Genomic DNA, 25,442 nt, shown 5'->3' with positions numbered 1-25,442 from the left:
AACAGTGAGACTTATTAAATTATTTTGTGGTCAGAGTATGAGCTGCTTCTAAGGAAATTTAACTCTGTCCCAGCCAAAAGCAATCCACTCCTGTTTTGACAAACAGTTCCTCCTCATGGGGTAGCAGACCCTTGGTTTAAAATTCTGGGGTCGATCTGAAGATTTTGTTTGTGATTTAGAGGATCACCCTGATGTAACAAACCTTATCTCTCAGTCTTCATGCAGCATTGGAAATCCCAGTGTTAACATCTGAGAAGAAAGAGCTATCCACTGAAAACAGTGTTGGCAGATTGATGGAGGCATAGAGAGAGGTCTTTATTTCCTGAGCAGCCTCAGGGACCACGAGTTGGTGGAACTTCTGTTCTGATGGGGCCTGGAGGATGTGCAGATTGCAGCAGTATGGGTTTGCCATACATGTGCAGTGTGATTTCATAGGGAAAGACTTCAATTGTAGATTAAAAGAATGAAGATACAGAAAAGAACAAAAATGTAATATTCAGAGACAGGCTGTATCTGGAATTCAATCAAATGGAAATGGTCCTTATAAAAACTAATTGAGCAATTGTAGGTACTAGAAGTCTTAACTGACTCTCTGCATATTTTAAAATTGTAAGCCTCATCTCTTATGGTGTCTTCCTCTATTTGGAAAGTAGATTAGCAATTGAAACACATGCATTTAAATTTTTATAGTATGTTGCTGTGGAAAAATGTTATGCATGGCACTTATTCTCTAGTTGTTTTTTTTAAGCCATGCTTTACTAAATAGATTATTCTTACTTTTCTTTGGAAAAAGAAAAATTACAAAAAAAAAAGCCCAACCCAAAATTACCATCATGAGTTGGAACAAATCATAATTTAATACTGTGTGGATGAAATCAGGCTTTGCTAATCCAATTAAAGGCTGCTTTAGTGGAGGTTTAAACAGAAGAAAATCCAGTCTTTTCTTCTTATTTTACCACGACAAAAAGTGGTATTTAACTCTTTATATGTAAGGTTAAATTTTTAAAAATGTGAACTCCTTTGGGCTTGTAAGTATCTTTATATGAAAATACATTCTAGTGGAAAATGTGTACAATCTAGTGAAAGCAGTGTCAAAATACAAATCTAGTCATTCTCATTCTGTCACTACCAGTTGTCAGTCTATGACAGTTCACCATCTAAGATATGGATATTAGCAAATCCTGTGCTCTGGATGGTTTGTTTTTTTTTTTGGGTTGGGTTTTTTTCCCTTATTTAAAGCCCTAAAATATAAACACAAGCAATTTACAGTCTTGGCATTGACTTTTTTCTGTGTGACCAGAGCACATCCATCTTCCTACCTCAGTCTGTAGAATCCAAAGCAGATGAAGGAAAGAACTTCAGTCCTCTGAGGGAAGAAAGTCTGCCAATTCCTTTTGAAAAGGTTGATGGTCATTACAAATACCTTTAATATGAACAGAAATACACTGTGGTACTGTGGCTGTGTCACATGCTCTGCAGTCAGTGGTTCTGTATGTATGAAAAGGACCTTTCAATACCTTTCAGAATTTACTGTTGCACTTGCAAGAAACTAATTAATGCCCTGAGGACCAGTAGGCTAATGGGATGGCATGGGCAGAAGCATGTACAAGAATCCCTACACACTGTCCACATGGCTGGGATTAGAGGTGATGCATTTGTGCTGTGTCTCATTAGAAAAATTTTCCAACTCTCTGGACAAGTATTTTTGGGAGTAAAAGGCAGCATGTGCTGAGTCAGAACTAGACTTATTGCTTGCTCTTTTTCTTGTTGATCATGCATAGGAAGATCATCATGGGTTGGATTCAGTCTGTGGATCAACAGACTCCCATGTACTGCATGTCAATGTCTCTATGTGAGTTAGATATCTAGGTTTCCATTGCAGTCAAATCCTTGGTCTGTAGAGTCCCTTGATTACATCTCCTCTGACTCTAATAGAAGCATATGCAAGTATTTCACACTTGCATGAAAATGCCTCATTTGATTTGATTTAATCTTTAAACAATATCACACACCATACTGAGGCTTAGATTCCTCATTCCAAATTTGCAGCAAATATGCATTCCCCTTGACTGATGATCAACACTTCTAAATATCACCCTGTATCCTTTATGTTTAGGAACCCAATGCTCACATCCAAATTTTTAGTAAAGGGCTTCTGTGCATATGCAAATGAGTATCTATAGGCAAACAGATGAAAGTGAGATCTCTTGAATAATTAATGGGGCTGTGTCTGGCTTAGTGTCTGAACTGGCCAGTGTGTGGTCTTGTGCATTGGCATGTTGCACAAACAGCTTAATTATTCATGCTCTGCCATAATTTTGGATCATTCTCAGTCTCCCATGCTGCACGTGGTCACAGTCCAGTGGGCAGAAGAGATTTATTATTAACTAGAGTGTTCAGGTATGTGAATGCCATGACTCTTTCTGTTAGGGCCAGGGAATAGGTAGAAAAGCCACTGGTCTGGCTTAGTTGCTAATATGGAGGTAGCTAAACAGATTTTTGGCCTTACTTTTTCCTCTTCTTTTTCACCCAAGACCTTTCAGACAAGGTGCAGCACACATACGTGGTCTGAATTTTTGTATTTTTCTGGAGGAAAGTAAGCAATTAGCTATATTCTTGTGTTAAATATTCAAGGAGCAATGTTACACACCTGAAGTCATTAAAGCTCCAGTATGTGTTGGTTCTGAGATTGAACAGAGTCTGAAGCAACTTCAGAAAAAGAGGCAAATCACCATTATACCCAAACAAGTGCATTATCTCTTCTGGAGCTCATCTGCATGTCACAAGTCTGCCTGCTTCCCAGCTGCACCAGCCTGATAAGCCTGAAGAAGTCAAAAAAAAAAAAAAAAAGAAAAAAGAAAAAAAGGAAGGATCCTGCTGCTTTTGTCACTGCTTTCTAATACAGTTAATTTAAAGAACATTCTTTTGCAGTTTTTGATCAGAATTATAAACCTTTGATGATATGAAGTTAATCAATATGAATACACTACCCCATTCCAGAGAAGAGTTCATGATTAACAAATTCAGGGTATTCTTCATTTTTACACAAATGTGAACAGATACAGAACACACATGGATATTTTAATATAGAGCGTTCACAGCTGTATCAAAAACTTACTAAATATAGACACTCTGAAGTTGTTTTTAAACTAAACTAATGGAGAAAAAATTATTTAGATGGAATTCTATTAAATATAAGTTAAATACTTAACCTTAAGTGTGCTACATACTGCATTAATATTTTAAATAGTGGCATTTTCAGCCTGTCAGTCAAAAAAAAAGGAAAAGGGAAGGTGGGTAATCTCTGTGCTTGAAAAGGTTAAGGAAATGCCTGCAAATCTTTTCCAATGTTAATTCTTTATTTCTGCTTTAAACTGGCACAAAGTAATAAACATAGACCCACTAAAAAAAATTCTGAGCAAGTCTTCCTGGCTTTATTAAGGCCAGATGATTAGCAACATCCTAGAAAAAGAAGTATCCATTATAGCAGTCAGCAAAAAAGTATTTCAGGGGTATGAAAGCTTCATTCTTTTTGGTGTCAACTGAGCAGCAGGAGCTAGGAGGAAGAGGAGCTGTGCCTTTGTACACTTAGTCCAAGATAATTGATAGTAATTACAGTTTTTTTCTGCACTTTGCTTTGGATTTGAACTGGATGGACCAACTCTGAGTTAAGAATGCGAGTCTTGTACCCTGTCATTTCTAATATATATATATATATATCCCAGATATATTTTTGGTTCTGCCTAGTGAGCACCCAAATGATTTCTGGTCAATTTTTGTCATTAGAAGGGGCCAGAGATCACTTTCAACAGGCAGTTAGGATGCAGCTGCTTTTTTTTCTGGAGTCCAAAGAGTTCAGTAGCACAGACATGAATCACACTGTGACTTGTTCTGAATCACCAAAGAACAGTCCCAAATACCTTTAATTTTCTGTTACAGATGTAGAAATTACGTGCCACTGGTCAAATAGAAGAGAGTAGGAAACATTGTCTGCCAGCTTGAAGTTAAATTATCAAAACCATCTCTTTTTTTTTAATTCAGTAGCTCCCTAATACATGGTATCATACATCTTCTGCTGGTTTTCACAATCTGGCATGCAGTTTCTAGTTGATTAATTATTCTACCTATTTAATGAGCATGCACACAAATCCCAGGGTGTAGTATCCACATGTACACAGTTCATGCTTTTTTATACTTTAGTGGCTTATTTGGGCATTTTCCAGCTTGTGTATCCTTTCCTCCTTTTATCTTTTCTATCCAGCACCCTGTAAATCTTAAAAGGATCTTAGAGTTTTTTGGTCCGTTACAGGCATCCTCCTTGTTAGTCTGATCTGCAGCTCCTTCTCTTACTGTGCTAAGCTTATTATTTCAGTTGCACAGTTAGGAGAGTTAAACTTCTCCTCTGTTATGCTTCCATAGTACTTATTTCTCCGTTGTGCCTTCACTGTTTTCTGTCTCCATCATCTGCATTAAAAAAAAAAAATAATAAAAAGGGAGTAATTTTTGGTCTGCTTTTGTGCTGTGCCTTGCTGACTGCAGCTCTCTGAGCTGTATACTCTATTGTAAAATAAACCCACAAATTAGGCAAGAGCACTGTTCTATAATTATAAAATTTCAAATAAAGCAGAATTTGCCAGTGTTCAGGTCTTAATTGTGCTCTCAACACTGCCCACTGTCATTTTATACTTCCCTCAAGATTTCAGCGCTAGTACTGTTGTCCACTTAGTGAACCATGGACCAAATAACTACACATTATAGTTATGCAAAGAATTGTGTTTAAATATTCTTGTATCAGCAGCTGTACTGGTGGCTTTCTTTACAGCACTGAGCTGTGAGACAGACAAGCAAATGAGAAGGGAGACTCAGACTTGGTTTAGTCCTCAAGTGTGAGGTTATCCTCAGAGGTTACTGAAGAGAAATCATTGTGCATGAATGCCCTGGAACAATCTTCTTGTGCCTCTGTGTCCACTTGCATACAATGTTATTATAAAATCTTTTTCATAAGTACATGAATTTTCCTTCTAAAATATTGTATTTTTAAATACTTCTGCTGTGGGACATTTCTGGAAACCCATAGCTCCAGTGACTAGAGAGGGCTTTGTTTCAAATACACTTCTGATCAGTTTATTAATTTCTGTGCCAACTCCTTTCCATATCTTTTACAGTCTGTGGTTTTGTAAGTTTTACAGAAAGGCTTTTTTTATTTTGTTTTACTTTCTGTGTTTCACTGAAGAAAACAAGTTCTAGTTATAACTCCGACTGTTTCATGATCATTCCAGCTCTTCTTGTCAACATTTTTCTCTGCAGACAGTTACATGATGCCAAGTAATAGTTGGGGGAAAATGTTGTAATAATGAAGACAGGAGCTGTTAATGAACTGGTTAACAACCACAGAAAATTCTATGTGGAGCTGATAAGGTGATAACAGTCAGAGTACAGACCCAATGATCAAGATGATTTTGGTGATACAGAGGGAGAATAGAGAAACATGAGAGGTAGGACAATATTTCAGTTGTTTTAGAAAATACAGAAAGTCAAGAAAAAGAGTAAAAGCCAAAATTCTTCAAACACTAAAAACAGGAGAAAGAAGAAGTGGAGGATCTACTGATGGAAGAGAGCCATGCTGGGGCATCATTGTACAAGCAGTGATATCAAAAGAATCACGAAGAAGAATACACATTGTTGAAATAAGTCAGATAAAAATTTGTAATACCATTCACTCAAAATAGTCCATATCAGTATATGAGAGATTAAGCAATTACTTTCTCAGACTTTATGGGGAGAAAAGAGTATAAGAGCCTGTGCAAGGCAGCACAGAATCAAAGGGGACTCCCCTCCACTTCCCCATCTTTGAAACAAAATAAAATACTTGCAAAGTCAGTACCTCCAGTAGCAAATTCAGGTGTATGGCACTGTGCAAGCTGCACTTTGCACAAGGCAGCAAATCAGTTCCCAATCAGCACAACACCAGAGCTAATAAAAAATAAACACAGCAGCATCTTTTTTTTTTCTTTTTTTTTTTTTTTTTTTTTTTTTTAACTCTGAGCAGAGCACTAAAAATTCAGAGCAACACTGAGTGATAAACATCGCTCCCTCTATAAATGACTGGCCCGTTGCTAATGGCAACAGCTCTGTTCCTAAAGTTAGCTGAGCTCTTCCAGTGGCAAATTCAGTGTCCTCACGTAACTTGCAGGATTTAGCTCATCAGTTTTGCTGATTCCTGCAGCCATGCAACTGCATTTAAGCATAAACTTTTCCTTTCTCTTTGCATGGTATCTATGAAAGGAAAATGCACTTTAATTTTATAGCATCCTGAATATGTAAATGGATTCAGTATTTCATCTTGCCATTGTGCATTGCTTTTTTTTTCCCCAAATTAATGTGTTGTTTGTTTTTAATTATTCCCTACAATGCTGTAAAGCAGATGCTTTAATTCCTGAAAAGATAGATGGAAATAATTCATCCAGACTGCAGGATATGATTTTAGGACTGAAGTATGTGTTGCTTAGTGGTTCAAGCAAGTGTTGGCTGGGATGGTGGGGGAGGCAAATATTGCATTAGTTTGTAGCTGAAGTTTTGCAAATAGATGCACACTACGTTCAGGATAAATGAGATGATAAAAGTAATCCCCTTGTGAGCTTTCCTTTTTATTAGAGAGACCCTTTCATCAAAGTCAATGAGAAGAACCAAAGTATTCAGACAAGATTTTTTTTAGAGAATTCAGAATTGATTTTGGAAATGTCTTGTGGTGGTTTAGACTTTGGTTCTGAATTCCAATAATTTAGAATATTTTGAATTTTAAATGGGATGGCTGACTTGCTGTATTAAACAAGGTTTAGCATTTCCTTTAAAAGTTATTTCCAAATTTTGGTTTATTTTTTTTTTAATAAAAACATGCATTTCAAACAACTTTCTCCTCATAATTACAGAATTTTGGAAACAATTCTTTTTCAAAAATACCTTGGTGGAAAAAAAAAAAAAGTTTAAATATCAGTTCATATTCTTTACATTATTGCACTTTGAGCTTTATAACCTAAAGAAATAAATTGCAAATTATTACTTTTCCTCTTTTATGGCTTTTCAAATGAAGGCACAATTAACTAAAGTCAACACTAGCTGTCCCACATTTAAAATTATTACAGTCACAGCCTGAAGCCCCAAATCAAATCAGGAGCTGGTAGCATAAAGCACTGTAAAAGAACAGTACATTTGGGGTATCTGCTCAGAGCTGCCTATCAGCTAAACTGATTTTAGGGGAAAAAATAAATCAGTGAGCTTGTTAACATCTTGGTAGCTCTGGGTTAGACCCATCTATTCCATTCAGTGGAGTTTTATACCATACTTATTGCAGCAGTGTCTGGGACTCAGTTTTAAATTCCCAGTTGCTTTTTCTGAGTGTTAGAGAAGAAGATGGGGGCTGGGAGGAAGGTGAAAAAAATAAGGACTTTTCTTGTTAGGAGGGAAAAAAAAAAAAAAAAAAGTTTTTATGCTTCTTTTACAAGAGGCTGAGATGTCAGCACCAAGAGCTGGTGAATCAGGTCATGGATGCTGCCAAAAAAAAATCTTCAGCTTCACGGACTTTACACCTTTTCTCTGAAATACTTTGTGGTTTTTACTGCCTGTGCCACACATTTCCCTACCAGGTAAATAGAAACCTGCTTCCAGGAATGCTTTACAAGCATTATTTGCTGCCATAAAATATAAATAAAAGCATAAAACATTGAAGAAGGTATGATTTTATAGTACATTAAAAATAAGAAAAAAAATTACCAAGCGTGACAGGTTAATATTTTACAAGCATCAGAGTAGGTGAATTATGGCAGCAGCAGCAGCAAAAGTGATCTCACAATTAGCCCTGGAGTGCTTTTTTTTTTTTTTTTTCCAGACCATTTCTAATTAGAGTCTTGAAATGAGATCCTGTTCTCAAAAACAAACCCCTAAATTACAGGCAGGAAAATGGGGATTCGATGCAAATGTTTCTGGTGCAGAATATGACTGTGAGCCCAACACACTTTGTTCTGCATAAGAAAAGCATTTGAGTTGTACATGGAATGAATGATTATATGGAAAACTAAGAGGGGGGAGACTTCAAAAAGAAAAAGATAAAGTAACAACTTCCCATGGAAGTAACCTTAATGGGTACATCTGCCAAGGGAGGAATTACCATGTTGTGCAGGGTGCCAAGAAAACTCAAAGATTTTTTTGCAGAAAAAAGAGTGAATTTCTTCATCAGCATATGTAAGAACTTAAGTGTTTAAGATCAAGAATTAAAAAAATATGATTTAAAGCAGGAAAAGAAAAGGGAAAAGAGAAAGGAAAAAGAAAAGAGGAAAGAGAAATGAAGGGGGGGAGGGAAGACCAACTAACGGGGAAAACCAAGAATGTCTTTGTATCTACAAGCATGCAATAAAATCCATGAAACCTCACACTGATAAAATACAATACTGAACTATGTACCATTCATTCATTCTTGGATGAATCTTTCTTTTTACTAACGTGTAAGGGTGTAAAACATAGATGCATGCATATATAAAAAAAGAAAATGTATGTTTTTAGATTCTATTAAAGATCTAGATTCTATTAAAGTAATTAGAATCTATTACAGATTAATAACTATCTGATATATATGACTGAACTATCTGCTTTTTAAGTTTAAAAAAATATCTAAAATAAATTATAGAAGTAATCTAAAATATAAAGTTAACTAAGAGATCAGAGTAGGACAGAAGTTAGCTTGTGGTCTAAGGTTTGCTTTTAGCATTTTTATTCTCTGGCCAAGAACACCCAAAGTGTTTGTTTTTCTTAAACTGGTCTCTTGAGTTTTCACTGGGGGAACCCAGCAGCAGAGGTGAAGGAATTTATTGAATACTCCCTAGAACAGAATTTTTTGCAGGCAGTAAACGTATAGATAAACAAACAGAGGCTCTGATCCAGGGGAGTTAATTTAGGAAGTTAAGGAAGTTATGGTGGTTATTAAATATTAGTTTCTCATCAGAGAAAGCAGGGCAGTCATCTGAAATCAGTGGCACAGGTTGCCTGTCTGGTTAGTGAAGTGAGATCTGGGCTTCTGTAGTTTCCAGGCAGTTCTTTGCTTTACCTAATGACCTAAAATCTTTACAGTCAATTAATTTACTGGTGTCTATAGGGATATGTAGTATGAGGAATGCTGGAAAGGAATGTTGGCTTTCATTCTCAAGATGATTGTTTTGAAAGTTAAGTGATGTTTCCCTCCTGTGAAAAAAATTTAGACATTTTGAAGAAAAAAAAAAAAAGGAAAATATGTTACTGGAAAGCTACAAGATATGTTATGGGGAAGATATAATACACAGGGGGCTTGTGAAGGGCAAGGTAAGAGCTCTGTCTTTTGTAATACACCATCTGAGAAACAAATAATATTCCTTAAGAGTAACCAGAAATGTGAGAATCTACAGCAAATCATGAAGATTTTGTTAACAAAATGGTCATTTCAGTACTGAAACAGAGATGGGAAATGACTCTTGGAGAATCCTCATTTTGATATTTCAGACATCTGGCCTTGCTGGGTCCAGGCAGATGACAGAGGAAGCTTTGAACTTTAAGAGGGAACAGCCCAATAGTAGCAGATTGGGCTTTTCATCAGAATTGTTCTTACAGTGATTCACTTTCAAACTCCCAGTCAGAAACCAATTGTAACAAAGAGCTTTTGATGCTCATTACATAGGTGGAAAAGTTAAAATATATGAAAGGGTCAAATGTAAAAGGAGGTTCCAGGTCCTGGAGGAAGCAGCTTTTTTCACCCTGGTCAGTCTAACTGAACGTTGCAAGTATGAAATAGTAAAAGGAGACTTAGTAAGGAGAGTAGCAATACAACTGCTTTTTTTCAGTGGCACAAGGAAATATAATCTCAGAGAATATTAATTTAATAAAGAATGAAGACGCAAATAAGGAAAGAGTTCTATTGAATTTACTATACTCAGAATTGAAAGACTAAAAAATTTCAATAGGGCAGAGAGGTGGAAAATCTGTGGAAGATGTAGTAAAGCAAAAAGTACAGCTGACAACTGCGTTTAGCAGAAGAAAGAGGATTTAATTCACACCAGAAGGCAGAGCATTGTACAGCAACATGCCACTTTCCCAGAATAATAAAAATGATAGGAGGAATTTTAGCTTTAGGTAGCAGTGAATCCTTATTTCTGTTATAAGAGAAAAAAAAGCAGCCATGAACCTAAAGTGTTGAAATTCATAACAAAAAAAATGGTCATTATAATTTCAATAATAATTTATAGGAAATTGATAGTAAATCCAATAATGGATATTTGTAAAGGTAAATTAAAATACATGAGTAGTTTCATGGAATGCAACATAGGATGTTTGTGGTTAGTATCCAGATGAACTGGAAAAAACCCACAGTTCTTGGAACAGTAAGTACAGTGCCAAAGTCTTTTGCATTAGGTGGCCAACAGAAAAAGGTCAAGGATGCATCAGTAGCAAAAAGAAAAATTACTTAAGAGATGTAACCACACGTTTTTCTGCAAGTAGAAAAGTTGCTAGAAGAACATACAGCTGACCTTGTGAAACCAGCAATTCTTAACAGTCTCTGACCTCTGTAATTTCTTACTTGAAAAGGCAAAAAAAGTTCAAAAGAGGATGGAAGGTATGAGAGGTATTTGACAAGTAAAAGCATTTAGGCACTCACATTCAAGGAAAGTCCAAAAGCTCAGCAGTAAATTAGCAAATGTATGGGAAGAAATAAACCAAGCCTCTTACATTAGTTTGTCATAAACCAAATATTCTCAAAGCCTAAATACTTCAAAAGAGCTCTTGGCCTTTCTCATCCCTACCTTTTTCATTAAAGAATCCAAGCATTAACTATTTTCATCACTATCTTTGGAAGGTACTGTGTCAGCTGGCTCCCAGTAAGCATCACTCTAGCAACAGAAAATTTCTGAAAAAAATCTCTCAGATGGTGCCAGGGTTGCTTGGCATCCTTTACCATGCAGAAGATATGTTGGTTTATGACAGAAATAAAAATGAGCATGATGAATTTTGAGATGCTTTCAACAAGCTGGCTTTGCTCTGAATGAGGCTACTACCTCTGAAAAGGAGCAGATAAAATGTGTGCTGTTCAGTATGAAGAAACAGGACATTCTGGTGAACCATCAGGTTTCTGTAGTTCCAGGAATAGCCCAGCAAAATTTGTGAATGCAGCAAAGTTGTAGTGGTCAGAAAAAGCAAACTTTGGAAAGCAAGTAACAAAGGCACTCGATGTAATTAAAAAAGTATTGATACATTTACCTCTTTGGGACCATATTCTGTATTGTGCCTGTAAGACAAGGGATGCATAGTTGTTTGGTGTAAATAAATGTATATATATCTCCCTTCAATGAAAATATGTCTGGAGCCAAAAATCCATGCCCTGTTGTATTCAGATCAAAAAATTACAGAGAAATCAAAAAATTATGTGTTCCAGTGTGTAGGCTGCTCAGAAAGCCACAAGGACATGCAAAAGTCCTAGGCTTTACATACATGGCAAGCTTGGTAACACCAAATCAGATCATAGAAGGTTGAAAAAGACCTTTTAAGATCATTAAGTCCAACTGTTAACCCAGCACTGCTGCCAAGGCCACCACTGCCCCATGTGGCTCTCAGCACCACATCTCCAGGGCTTTGGAATCCCTCCAGGGATGGAGACTCCAGCCCTGCCCTGGGCAGCCGGGGCCAGGACCTGACAACCCTTCTGATGAAGAAATTTTTCCTCATATCCAATCTAAACTTCCCCCAGCACAATTTAGGGCCATTTCCTCTTTCTCTACTGCTTGTAGCATCTTTGCCATTATTGAATTTGTATTCAACAAATGAAGTTTTCTTTTCAATTCAAGGCTCTAATCAGAAGCAGTGCTTTCTTTTAATCTTCAATAGCAGCAAACGTTCTAATGGAAAATCTTTGTTCAGAAGAGGCTTTTGAAGAAGATGCTGAAGTAAATATATTTCAATATTGACCTGCAAATAATGATACTCTGTCAATCAATATAAATAAAATTTATTCATTTTTTTAATTCATTCCTTATTCAATATTAATCAAATGTAAACAATGCTGCCAAAGAAGAAAGAGTCAAGGGGATGAAATTCCAACAGACCAGTTGCCACAGTAGTAAACACCAGCTGACTTTCAGATAGCTGACATTAAGATTATGGAATTAATGTTATTTTAATCCTTTGAGATTTCAGAACAGCTGCTCTCCAAAATCCTGAAGAGAGGTAAGAGTGCAAAAAAAAGGCATAACTTGAGTACAACACTTTGTAGGATTTCACTAGGATGGCTCAAACTTGAAGTAACAGCTGGGAAGAATATAGCATGGGAAGGAAAATAAGCAAACAAGAATATCCAAACACCCCCCCAGAAACAGTTCTAATACCATTAATCTCTACAAAGATACCTGACAGACCTTGGCAGTAGAGAGCAACAGCTTTTTTGTTGGTTGGTTTGTTTTGAGAGGACACACATATTATTGCAGCTGATAATTTCTCCATACATACTGACCTGGCTGTACTGCACATCATCCAAAAACTAATGCCAGAACTTGCAAGATGTGAAATTTCCAAGCTCTTCATCCAAGGCTGCAGGCTTTGTATTAACACCTCTCATGTGTGTCCTGTATTTGCTCAAAATGTTGGATTTGGGTAGTCATATAAGAAGTCATGTTCACTCCACAGCAAAGAGGACACAGAGTGGCATCAACAACAGAAAAACCAAAAAAAGGTAAAAACCAAGAGATATGTGTGCAACAATTAGGACATATTGCTCACTTCCATCTGGATTATCTCCAGTAAAGCTACTCATGAGAAGTAAGATTAAGAATGATTCCATCCTAAGCATTCATTAATCTTAAACCTCAGGAGCACAACCAGAGGCAGCTGCTAGAGCAAAATCCAAAGGTTTAAACTTAGCAAATGTAATGATCCAGTGTAAAAAAGGGAAAGCCATTCCTGGAACAAAAGGATAATTTTTTCTTCCTTAGAAATCTTAAAAGTCTTCGGGTTGACTTGGGATGACTGCAAAGGTATTTCTTCAAAGGAATGAAGTGCTACATTTATATTTCTTTCTGCAATAAAGAAACTTACAATGGTGACATGAGTTAAAAGCAAAGATGTCCTCCTCTCAGTTCCTCTCTCAGTCTCAAGGAGTTGCACATAAAATAAAAACATCATGAGAACTGATCCATTGTAATCCAAGCTCAGAATTCAATTTGTATTTAATTCTGAAGTCTGGATGAGAAGATACATCAGTGGAAACAGCTTTGAGACAGCTGAAAATGTTTCAGACTTATAATTTAAAGATAGAAGACACATTTTAACATGATGGGGAAAAAAAATTTCTTGGTTTACTTCATGGGTGTGTCAATTTATATTCTTAGTGAGTTGCACCAGCCGTTAATTCCTTAGAAATTGTTTAGTCTTTTTTCTTTTCATGATGAGATATAACTGTTTAAAAACCTGTTGCCTTCTGAAGTAAACAGAACACTATGTATATGAATTTAGAACAGCATACCAAGTGTTAATCATTGAAATCACAGACACATTGCATTCAAAACTTTGTTTTGAAAGGAACAATTCTGAAGCTGTGGATGATATAAAATTTTCCCATACATAGTGGTACAGTAGGATTTTTGTGATTTAAATATAATGTTTCATTTTTATCTCTCTATTTTGTTTAAATATCATATTCAAACTCATTCTTATGGATTCAAGTGTTTGGTTCTACATTGGTCTATTATTATCACTGTTCTGCTTCTTGGGAATTTCCTCACAAAAACTGACACAAAATATACACCTGCTGTCTGAATATACTCATTTGTATCCTTTTTTCATATAAGAAATTTTATTTTAAATTGCTTGCTTTAGCTTTTAGAGTGTGTAGGCGTAACTTTGCACTGCTCCAGAGAATTGAACTGTATTTCCTTTGTAAATTTTATAACTGTTCATTTTGTTTCTCTGGGAGCAAGAATAGACCAGAGTTTTATTCCATGGAAGTTTCTGTTATAAATGTTTGATGTGTAGAGAGATTGATTTGCCAGACCATTTGCTTTTTTGTTAAAAAGATGCATATCTCCTCATTTTTTTTACTTTCATTCTACCTGCAAATCCCAGTCCCCAAAGAAGACCTGGCTATGTTTAGCAGTGGGAAAGATCCTTTTTGCTGCCTTTTGGGTAACTGGTATGAAGCATATTTAGTTATCAAGCTCCATGACAATTTTGGCATTTGCCATCTAGCATTTTGCCAGCGAGTGCCCTCTCATGGGTTTTGTGTGAGCCTGGTCCTAGCAGCTGTTATGTGTGAAGCCACTGTACTTAAGAAAAATAAAAGCTGTATCCATCCATCTGTCCTGTGTTGCTTTCCCTGAGAGCCAAAGAATGGACCTTGGCTCCTGCTCTTCACTGTGCTGACAGACCCTACAAACCCACTTTTCTTGGCCAAGTGTGTATTTTAGCCAACTGTTGAGCCAGCTTTATTGAGCTCTAATTGCAGCTTCTTTCCTCAAATACCCCAAATCTAGCTGAGACTGGTATCTCAGAGTGTAAAGAAGGGTAAATTGTGCTAACCTGGCACAGAGATAAGATGAGTGGCTCATACTCTGACGTGGAGTATTTCTGATGCATTTCAGAGAAAAGCTGAGCTTGGGTGATGGGGCTGTCCCCAGCACATCAAAGATCGTCTCTACCCAACTTGATGTTTCTCATGTCTGTTGGTCAAAATATTTGGATCTTAAGAAAAATTTCTTTCCTGAAAGAGTGGTCAGGCATCAGAACAAGCTGTCCAGGGAAGTCGTGGAGTCACCATGTCTGAACCTGTTAAAAAAAAATGTGTGGATGTGGCACTTGTGTAAAGTTGGTTTAGTTGGCTGGTGATGTTGGGTTGAGGGTTGGACTTGATGATCTGAGAGGTCCTTACCAACCTTAATGATTCTGTGATTTGCTTCTTGCATTTTCACTATCAAATTTACTTTTCATAAACTTGTGCTTTCATGTATTTTGAGCCTCCCTGCTAAGGGTTACTCTTTGCTTAGCTTGATATTTTTTACATCTAATGAAGATCTCTATAAAGCCAGGAGCTAAAGTACTACTGCCCATGAATTTCCAACTAGCTGACCATCTTTCTGGTCTGAATTCATTATACTCCTGCTGGTATCAATCCAGGGTACTCACAGTATCAGGTCTCTCTGTTTTTCTTTCTAAAGTAATGGTAGATTAAATGAAACTGTGTATCTACTGTTTAAAAACTGCAAATGCCAGATTTGTTGAAGAAAAGCTTCTCTAGCTTCACTAAGCTCCTCCATTTCCCTATAATTCAGTTGATGTGTTTTGCTATTTGCATAAATATGTTCTTTGTACTTCTCAATATTCAGTGTCTCGTAGGTGATGTTAGGGAGTAATGAGTGTGAGTTAATTTTCCTAGTATGGAAGGGGAAGGTTTTTAATTTTTTTTTTCTTGACCTTTTTAGTTTCAAAAAGCTATAGCCAGGAAACTAGATGAATAATTCCTCTGAACAGTGTCCTGTAAGTCTGGGAAAAGATAAAAATTTCTCATTTAAATTAATTATACTTTGGAGCTCAATGATGTTTATTTTCTTATTTTACTTGACCTGCAGCAATCCAATTGAAATTTAATTGGAGCATTGTTTAATTAAAAGTGGAGAAATGGAAAAGTTGCAGAAAGATTTCGAATCTAAAAAAAAACCAAACCAAAACAAAAAAACACAACAACAACCACAAAAATTTGTCACAACAAAGGCCGTGAAAGCCCGTGAGAGGGAGTTTCAAAACCCATCATTCTCACATGGCTACGTCCTCTGTGCAAATAAATGAAATCATTCACAATCAGAATTTATTCATCTCATTGAAACTGCATCTCATTTTTCACCTTGGGTGTCTGTACCAGAAACCAGTGCCAACACTAAGACTTGTACAGATGCACAATTTTATCTCACATGAAACCTGGTTTTCACATGCCTGCCAATTAAATCCAGGCTGACACCTGGATTGGTTGGAAAATCCATAAATGGGAAGAGTGTAAAGGATAGAATTTGGGGGACTCACAATATTGCATATGCATTTGCTGTGTCTAAAAGCAGATGATGACACTTACCTGCATTTCCAAAGTGCAGTTAAACCTCATCCCCTTAAGACTGGGTTCTCCTGGTAGGATCCACAGCTTTGGACCTTTATTTTCTTTGGCATTTACTGGGCCTTTATGGTAGCATTGGAGCACACAGTGACTATTAATGCATTTATCCTGTGAAATAGTATAATACCAATAGTCACATTTTATAGCTCTAATCTATGGTGGATTCTAATGTATGGTTGTGTTTCTTTTCCAGTGAAGTTTATCTGGATACCATGGCTTGACCTGACAGCAAATACACACTTCAGACATCTCCTATGTAAGCTGTGCAGGTAAGGGTCATCTTCAAAATAATTACTATAGAAGGAGGGAACAGAATTAGATATTATATCCCTTTCTCTCAGGAAGAGACCCACCAAAACTGGAGGTATTTGAGGTTATTTGAATCATTTCATGATTTAAGGGCATTTATTGGCAGAAGTGGAAGGACTAACTTCTTTCCAGGGAAAGAAAAGCTCTTTCTTTTTCTGCTTTTAAAAGATACAATTAATTTCACAGAAAATAAACCAGCACCTTTGTATAAATGTATTGGTTTATGTTGAAAGCATTAGACACCTGAGTACAAGTCTCCATTACACGTAATTCTTAAGAACAAATGGAGCCATTGGACATTTTTGTCTCTCTGGAAAATATCTTTTAATTTTTTTTTTCCCCAGACTTGTTTACTTTCTTATGCTTTGCTGTCACTTTTGCAGCTTTTGCAGTGATTTGTCTGAAAGGTCCCAGCTGCTATTCCGTGTGGAATACTAATTCTGTGTTTAACTTTCTGGGTGAAATCACACAGGGCAAAAGTTTTTGTGCCTCTTGCATGAAAACTGACCTTATGCTGAGTGTGTGATTCCTTCTTAATAGCCCTCAGGGGACAGACTGCTGAGGGACATAAAATCCTGAAAGGGAAAAAAAAAAAAGAAAAAAAAAAAAAGAGATTGATGCTGTTATATTTTGAAGAAAATAATTGGAAGACAAAAAGTTATAGATTAACATAGAAGTGATGGAGGAAGAACTTTGGCTTGGAAAGAAGTAAAGCAGTTGGGGAATAATTTGAATTCTATGTACAGAACACAGTTACATTGAAGATGCTTCTTTTTCTGGTGAGGATACAAGTGTTGTCTGGTGGAAGAGAACAGCTCAATTTTCTTTTTTCCAGGAGAAAATTAAACTTTCACAAAAAAGACTTAGTGGCATATGCTACAGAGATTTGTTGCCTCTTTTAGATTTGCCATTAGATGGATGCTTTTGGTGGTTTTGGATGCCAGAAAATGTCTCATCATCAGATGCTGAGATTATTTTATACCTAAAATAATAGGTATGAAAATAGCACCTGATGCAGTACAGACATCTTTTTCACTCCTGCTCTCCAAAAGGGTGGGAAAAAAGCAATGTCATGACTCCAGCCATAATGTGACAGCTCCCTAAAGCTAAACACACTCAGCCTGCACTGCAGAGCTACTCAGCTCCATCAATGTGACACAGATTTTAAATTACAAGGGCTGCAATTTGCACTTGCAACATTCAGGTGGGCATTCTAAAGGCAAACCAAACCTGTGAAATGTCCTAATTTGTATATTTAGAGTTGTCTTGTATCGTGTACTTTCTGCAATCTTCAGTTAGACTAATAAAATTTTCATGTAGAGAAAGAGGTTGGATATAAAACTGCATAAACTTTTTGATGTCATTTTTGGGGTGTTTTTTTTTTTAGAGATTATTTATTAGTGATAAGAATTATCTGTATTGCTTAAGGGTAGTGAATCTTATTAAATGCACTTACAATTATTTCCTAAATTAATACAAGAGTGCAGTTCCAGTGCTAAAGATGCACAGAATAGGACTGGCAGGAGAAGCAATATTTGCTTCTTATGAAGACTTCTTCCTGCCTCCAGCACAATGATGTATATCCAGTCATCTTCTTGTCTTTAAAAAAAAAGCAACATATGTAAGCAGATTAAAACATGATGTACTTCTTACAGAAGATGCCTATAGATTTAAATCAGAGTATTCACACTTCTTGCAGTGACTATAAGATGGCTCATTCATTATTTGTGGCTATTTCTCAGCATTTTTAACAGAAGTTCTTGGTAAATTCAACAGTTGCTTAGTTCATGACACAGGTCAGTGTAATCAGTATGAGTGAAGGGATTTTGTCTTCAGGGATGGAATTACTCCCTTAACATGCAAGTTTATTATGGAGGTGAAAGTCAGCTTCCTAAAAAAAGGATGAGCTACCACAAAAAGTCAGTCTTAGTTCAGCTCCTGAACATGGGAATGATTATTAGCAAAGAACTCTGAAGGAAAAGCCTGGAATAGAATGAGAAGATTAGCTGTCAGTTTTTGTAGTCCACGAAGCCTTCATTTCCAGAATCATTTCCATAATTCCTGGAGTGAATAATTTCTTTCTTCTCCCACCACATGCAGGGAATGAATATTTTTGGAATATTCATTTGGAATATTCATATGTATTAATTATATAATATTAATTTGGGATACTGTATGGGAGCAATGAATATTTTTAGCCAGCATCTCAGCAGCATGGAGGTTTCCCATTACTCTGCTGGGCAGAGTCAGGATGTGCTTGCTGCCTGTGCTTGCTCTTTCATCTTGTCTGACACACAAAAAAATTTTTGAAGTTCTGCAAAGGGAAGGGCAACAAAGTTGTTGAAGACAGGTGAAGATAACAAATGCTACATCTGCTGCAAATAAAACATCCTAGAATTTTCATTTTTTCAGAGACCAGAATTGTCTAAACCACTGGTATAATATGAAGTATTTTATCAACTTCAAAAATAAAGTATTATCTTAGCCATAAAATGTATATTTTTGGAATTCACCAAACCCATTTCAATACTGGAATAATTTGTTTATTTCTAATTAACTCCCTGGAAAATGAATTAGCTATATCTTCAAAAAGAGAACTGTTCTTTTCTTTAGCTCTTTTGCATGTAGTTAAATCTAAATTCTGAATTTGACAGTTATTTCATGTTTAATTTCACTTTCTTTACATTCTATATAACTCCTATCCTTGTTTGATGGTTTAAATTAATCTTTGCCTTAGATATTTTGGACTTGAACTATTATCAGCATTATTTGGAAATAGATTTAATTTTCTTTCCTTAAAGGTTTTGATAAGCATTCTTTAGTGTTTTCACCTTTTTGTTTCCCATTGATATGTCATATTAAAACCTGTCTGCCTCCTGAAAATCACTGTGCAGAGAAATATTGAGCTGGATAGCAGAACATATTTAGAAAACACTGTTCAGAAACACATAGGCAAAGCAACAGGTGATCGGAGCTCTCTATATTCCTTCCCTGAAAAATCTCAAGTTTCATTTTTTATGCTACATTTTGCACCAAATCAACAGGACTGTGAGCTGTTACTCTTTAAGACCTCTAGTTTGCTGCTTTCCACACCATCATCTATGGTCAGACACAACTCTACCCCTTCATTTTCATAGATCCTTGGGGGTTTTGACTGCCCGCTGTATAAAATCTTGTCACATAGGCACCTGCTGTTCAAGGCTATGGCAGAAAAACAAGGACTAAGACACAAGCATCATGAGATCAGCTGGAATGGCCTTTCTATAGAGGAGAACAGAACTATGTAACTCAGGGATTCCACTGCAGGGCTCCCCTCTTTGGAGCTCCCTCTCAGGTGGAAACCCTTCTGCAGAGCCTGAACTTGTAAACAAGGCAAGGAAGACTCCTGCAGTGATTTGTTGAGGTGATAGGAATCAGTAGCTACACCTGATTTCCTGGGGGACTTTTCCACATTCTGCTGCTCTGAAACCTGGGCTTTATTTAGCAGAATTGCTCTCCTGCAGAAGTAGATTTCCATGCGCAAAGAAATCATCAGAGTTCTGTGAAAAGTGACAGATTTTATAAACTTTTTTTTTGTTTAGAGTAAGACAACAGCTATCCACACAAAATGTGCCAAAGTTCTGCTTGCTAGCTGCAAACCCTTTCACTAATGGTTCCATTGATAATTTTGTTTTATAGTAGTGTTTCCTGCAGTGGGAATACCACAGCTTTATTAAGAATATCCCTTATAACTAATATATTATACAGTAGAAAAGAAAAAGAAGTTCCCTATAAAGATGTGTAAAAATATACCTTAGGATTCCACCCCCCTTAGTGGTACAAAGGCTCTCATAATTTTATCAATAACATCAGTATATACCAATTAATAATTAAAGCCCCATTAATTATAAAGTGGAGACTCAGAGTACAACGACACCTTGGCAGTGAGAGGAATGCCAGATGGAGAATAATGCTTGATGGAATTGCTGAAATTGTGGAAGTGGATTAGAACAAGAAAACAAGGTGTAGCATAATTGCAACCTTGGGGACTGTCACCCAGGCTTTCGGCCATGAGATGAAAGCAGTAAGAATAATAGAGGTGGTTTTAGTTCTTCCTCAGTAAGGAGGTTTCTGACAAAAAAATACTAAACAGCACCTTATACTTTTTTTTGTATGCCATAATTTTAAATTCCCTTACTGCTGGTGACCCAATAGTCCAGATTCCCAATGCTAATGGTGATGGATAAAGTCATGAAAGCTTTATCAAGCACCCCTGCTTGAGGAGGTTTTCACTTTTTCTTTGCTGTGGCTCACATTGCATTGAGGCAAAAGTTCTGCCATTCAGTGAATAATATTCAAAATCGTGGCCTTTCCTAGAAATGGGGTGGTAAGAGCACTTGTGAAACTTAAAGGAATGGTTTGAGCATCTTGCAGAAGTCTTTGAACACAGAGTACAAGGCAATATTATATGCTAAGGCTCTGCTACCTCTGTATTTACAGGAGATAACAGCATTGTACATATACAGTGCCCTACAGGTTTTTTTTCCTTTATGAATTTAGGGAGTTTTTCAAACAAAGCATATATTATGTATGCAGCAAGGGAAATGTCTGCTTCAGAGAAGCTGGTGTCTCAAAGGTAAACATGTATAAATGTTTATACATTTTTTAACACATATTATTTACCCAGAAGAGCACAACAGCTGCTTCAGAGATGTTGTGGTCTCAGTGGTAAAAGGTATTTTGGCAGTTGCTTGAAACAGAAATGACTCTGGTTCTATTCCATTCTAGCCTCTCCACTTGCTATTTTAATGATTATTCCAAGGGAATCAGGTGTCAGAGTAGATTGATTTAACTTCACATGAGGATTCTGACAGATTAGACTGGGAACTCCATAAAAAGCATCTTTGCTTCTCATTGTCTGAGTCATAACTTAGTCTCTATTCCTTTTTTGACCTTGTGATTTGCACAGCCTTCAAATTCCTATTCATTACCACCTGGGACCCCACTTTAATTTGTGTAGGTGTTGACCACCTACCCTCATCCCAGCTAACAGGAGAAATCCAAGTGCAGTGGTGTGGTGGTACTGTCCAGATCTGATTGCTTGCCTAAGTCACTATCCAGAACACCAGGTGAGCTTGTAAAAAACTTACTGCTCCTCTCAACTGACTGAGAGAGCAAGTGCTGCAATGATTTTACCAGTGGCTTGGTAGACAAAAATTGGCCAGACACATAGATTTCACTAGATACTCCTGCAGCCTGCAAGAAAGCAAGAACTTGCCCCCCTCTAAGCTGCCTCTCCCAGCACTGGGATCCCCAGCTCAGTGGAGAGGTCACAGGTTGATTTTTGCAGTCAGGTCTGCAGCCAATCACTAATTAAGCCCCAAGTGCACACATCATGTGCATCACTAAGGCTTCCATGTGTTGTATTTTGTAATTCTCCTGTGTTTATCTGTGTCAAGTATATTATTTTTTCCTAATAAAAGGGTGGTTATCTGACAGTTTGCTCCACTTCACAGACCACCACATCAGTGCAAATTCATTTTCACTGTGCTTTTAAGTTCACCTTAAATTAAATGCAGCAGCACACACTTTGGGGGGTGTTCTCTTAGACTATGTTAAGGGTGTGATAAACTCCAATAGATGGATGCACAGAGAGGTGAGGGCTCTTATGTGTTAAGTTGCACAAAAAGATTCTCCAAAGTTCATCTGGAGAGCTAATCTCTGACAAGAAACATGGTTCATAAAACCAGACACCAAAATAAATGTTACAAGATGGTCCATTACAGTAAAGTTGGTTTCTTACATATTAGGAGATAGGAACCAGGATTATCACTGAAATATAAAAATACTCTTTATTGATGCTTATGAGCTGTCTTAATGTTCAGTGCTGTACTTACAGATTGGAGTTGTGTTAGAATTTTATTGGACTGTCATACTGGAAATGGCATATAATTAATGCAAAAACATTCCTAACATTAGAATATTAGATGGTTCACAGAGCTGGTGCTGGGAGGAAGAAGTAACCATTGTGAAATCAGAGGTTGAACAGGAAATCTTTGGAGATTTACTTAAACCAACTACAGTTTCAGTCTGTAGTTGAACTTAGTTTTGTAGACTTTCTCTGCAGTCAATGAAGAGTACTGCTCACTTCCAGAAAGTAATTTATCTCACCCATCATAGATACTGAGAATGGATGAATTTTGTCCCAGGAGGTGAATGCCACCCTGAAATTAGTTTTCCTATCTTACTGTTACTCAATAGTCAACCGATATGAATTTGTTGTCTTCAGTGTGAGTTCAAGCAGTGTTCTGTATTCACAAACCAACATAACATTTGCTGACAGCCTTAGATTAGAATTAAAGACAGGCAAAGTGAACAAATGAAATATTTCACTACTGCTAGAAGATATAGATCAGGAGAGATTAGTTCCTCTTACTCTTAAAAGAAAACTGTAGTCCTGTGTGCAGTTCTTGACAGGGTAGTGTAGATAGTTTAATCAGTGTTCATGTTGCCTGGAGAGATTAAATTATTAGTGTTGTAATTTCTCCTGCACCAACGTTGCATTTACCCCCAAAACAATATTTGAAGGACTGTATTTAACAGAGTAGGTACTGGAGGTTGGCAAACAGGGGCAATGCTCATCAAATATAGAAGTACATGTGGGCTTCTAATGACTGAACTGCATTTCAGAGAAGAATGTACACTTTATATATACCATATGTATCTGGATTTGATTGATAAAAATCCATCTAGGAGGGTTTTTTAGACAGGAGGTGAAGGAGGTCAGGATGCAGTTAAGCATCTGCATTTTCTACACTGTTGTCATCAGCATCAGTCATATAGAGATACAGGTCAGTCTGCTTATGACCATCTTAAATTGAGATTTTATTGCCTCTACAGTCTTATCTAAGCTTTAAATGTCATCAGGAACTTTCTGGTATGTTCAGATGCTTTAAATGGGAGTTCTCTCAATGCTGTCTGTGCATCTTAGGGTGGGGTATGTGTCTCTCTAGACTTTATCTGAATTTATGCCATTCATTTAACAGTTAGTACTTGAATCTGGCTTTTATCCTTGTAGACTTTTAAATGTTCATCACACAACTTCCCTGAAATAGAACTAGACTATTTGTGCTTTACAGGAAGGGACTCATCAGTGAAGTTAAATTAATTGATCAAGATAAGATCAAAATGAAAAATACCAGATTGACCAGCATTTCCAATCTCACTATCTAGCCATTTCTGTTCTAGCTTTTATGGCCAGAACAGAGACTCCTTTGTATCTTACCATGCATCTGTAGCTGTGTTGCAAGAAAATTTAAGTCTAAGCACAGTTTCATGGTTGCTGCTGCTACTCAGATGATCGAAGAGCTGCTTTGGAACCTTTTCCTGGCATGATGTTCATTTCATTGCTTTTGTCATTACACAGGGAGGTCTTCCTCTGCATGATGAGATCCTTTGCAATAATTGAGGCTGAGTAGTTGAAAGCCATGGGTACTGACTGTGGTGACACATGGTCACATCACAGAAGACCATTTCTTCCATCTAAATGGAAGAGGAGGCACTTCACATGCAAAGGAGCAGCAAGCAAGGAATTTCTCATGGATTGAAGAAAGTCTGAAATGATAGGCTGCTTTTATTTGCAACAACTTGCCATGCCATGGATCTAGGTTTCAGCCTTATAACAATAATTCTAAGATGGAGAAGACAATTTTGATAGTCACTATTGACCTTCTGTATAATACTGATCTTAGCATTGTAGTATCATAGAATTGTTTGGGTTGGAAAAGGGCTTTAAAATCAAGTCCAACCATTGATCTTCCTCTGTTTTACTGCAGCATCATGCTATCAAATATCTGTCTGCTGTTTTGTGTGTGTGAGTTGCTTGACTTTCTTAAACCTGTCCTTTGTTGAAGTATCCTACATGACTCAGTGCTGTCTATGAGAAATGCAGCTAAACTGCAATATTAAGTAAGGTGTCACAGTGGGATCTCCAGTGACTGTTCTATTCTATATGTTGAGAGGAATCAATAACTTTTGAGTTTAAGGGTTGCTTTTGGTTACATATGTCCTTGAAGAAATCAGTTCACCTTTCAGGAAGAATCCTTCAAAATAACAGACCTCACAGTACTGTTAGGGCTTTTGCAGGAGTTAAGTATGGCTGTGAGCAAAAATACCAGCTTTATTTCCTCTCCTTTGTTCCTGTGGTATGGGTTTCTTATTGGTCATTTGGGTCTTAAACTCTCATTCTTTCTTTTATCATACAGTCATCTTTGGTCCTTCCAAACAGGATCCTGCCTAGGGACCTAGAAGAGGACAGATGGAAATGAGTGTCAAAAATGCTGATGCTTTTTATTCATACCTTTCTTCAGCCCCCTCCACTTCCTTAGTTTCTTCTTTGGGGAGAACCAGTCAGAAAATATGGTTGCTTTATGATCTTGTTAAGACCTTGTGCAGCTCACTTTTTATATTCAGGCTTTTATATCTACTAAGTCTCTTTTTTTTTTTTTTTAAGGAACGTGCTGTTGCTACGCAACTGTGAATGTACCATATAGAGAAAGGGAGCAGGGAAAGATGAAGGCAAGAGGGAGGTAAAAAAGGAAAAATGTTCTTGGAAAAAAAGAGGGAAGTCATAGGCTATGATTTGAAAATCAAAGGTAGGAAAAGCTTTTTCTTTTCCTTTAGCAACGTGAAGGCAAGAGACAGAAGTAGAGGAAATCTCCTCCCTTGCTCTCCACTCCTTTTCTTCACATTGTCCAATCACCTCCACCTTGTGGTGCATGGCCAGATGATTGAACAGGTTGAGAAACAGGAGTTTATATAGTTGAGGGGTCTAACTGGGATTCAAGAGTCTGTCAAGTGTTTCTTGCTCATCAGTTGTTTTTCTGGTCACCTAAGGCAAACTGTTTCATTTCCTGTCCCATTTTCATCCCTCTAAAATAGGGATATTACCTCTGATTCTGCCTCATCAGTTTGGGCTGCTAAAGCTTCTTAA

The 25,442-nt window shown here is 36.9% G+C and overlaps 1 long non-coding RNA gene across 2 annotated transcripts in view; it reads left to right on the top strand.

Moving 5' to 3' along the window:
• LOC139800340 (uncharacterized) overlaps nucleotides 1–25,442 on the top strand; it is a 214,015-nt gene that overhangs the window by 77,665 nt on the left and 110,908 nt on the right. For both annotated transcript variants that reach the window (XR_011727710.1, XR_011727711.1), the window contains exon 2: nucleotides 16,356–16,431. This is a non-coding gene — a long non-coding RNA (uncharacterized lncRNA). The remainder of the gene's footprint in view (nucleotides 1–16,355; nucleotides 16,432–25,442) is intronic.

The sequence above is a fragment of the Heliangelus exortis genome, chromosome 10 (genome assembly GCF_036169615.1).
Source record: "Heliangelus exortis chromosome 10, bHelExo1.hap1, whole genome shotgun sequence".
Taxonomy (NCBI): domain Eukaryota; kingdom Metazoa; phylum Chordata; class Aves; order Apodiformes; family Trochilidae; genus Heliangelus; species Heliangelus exortis.
This window is presented reverse-complemented; position numbering and strand designations above follow the sequence as displayed.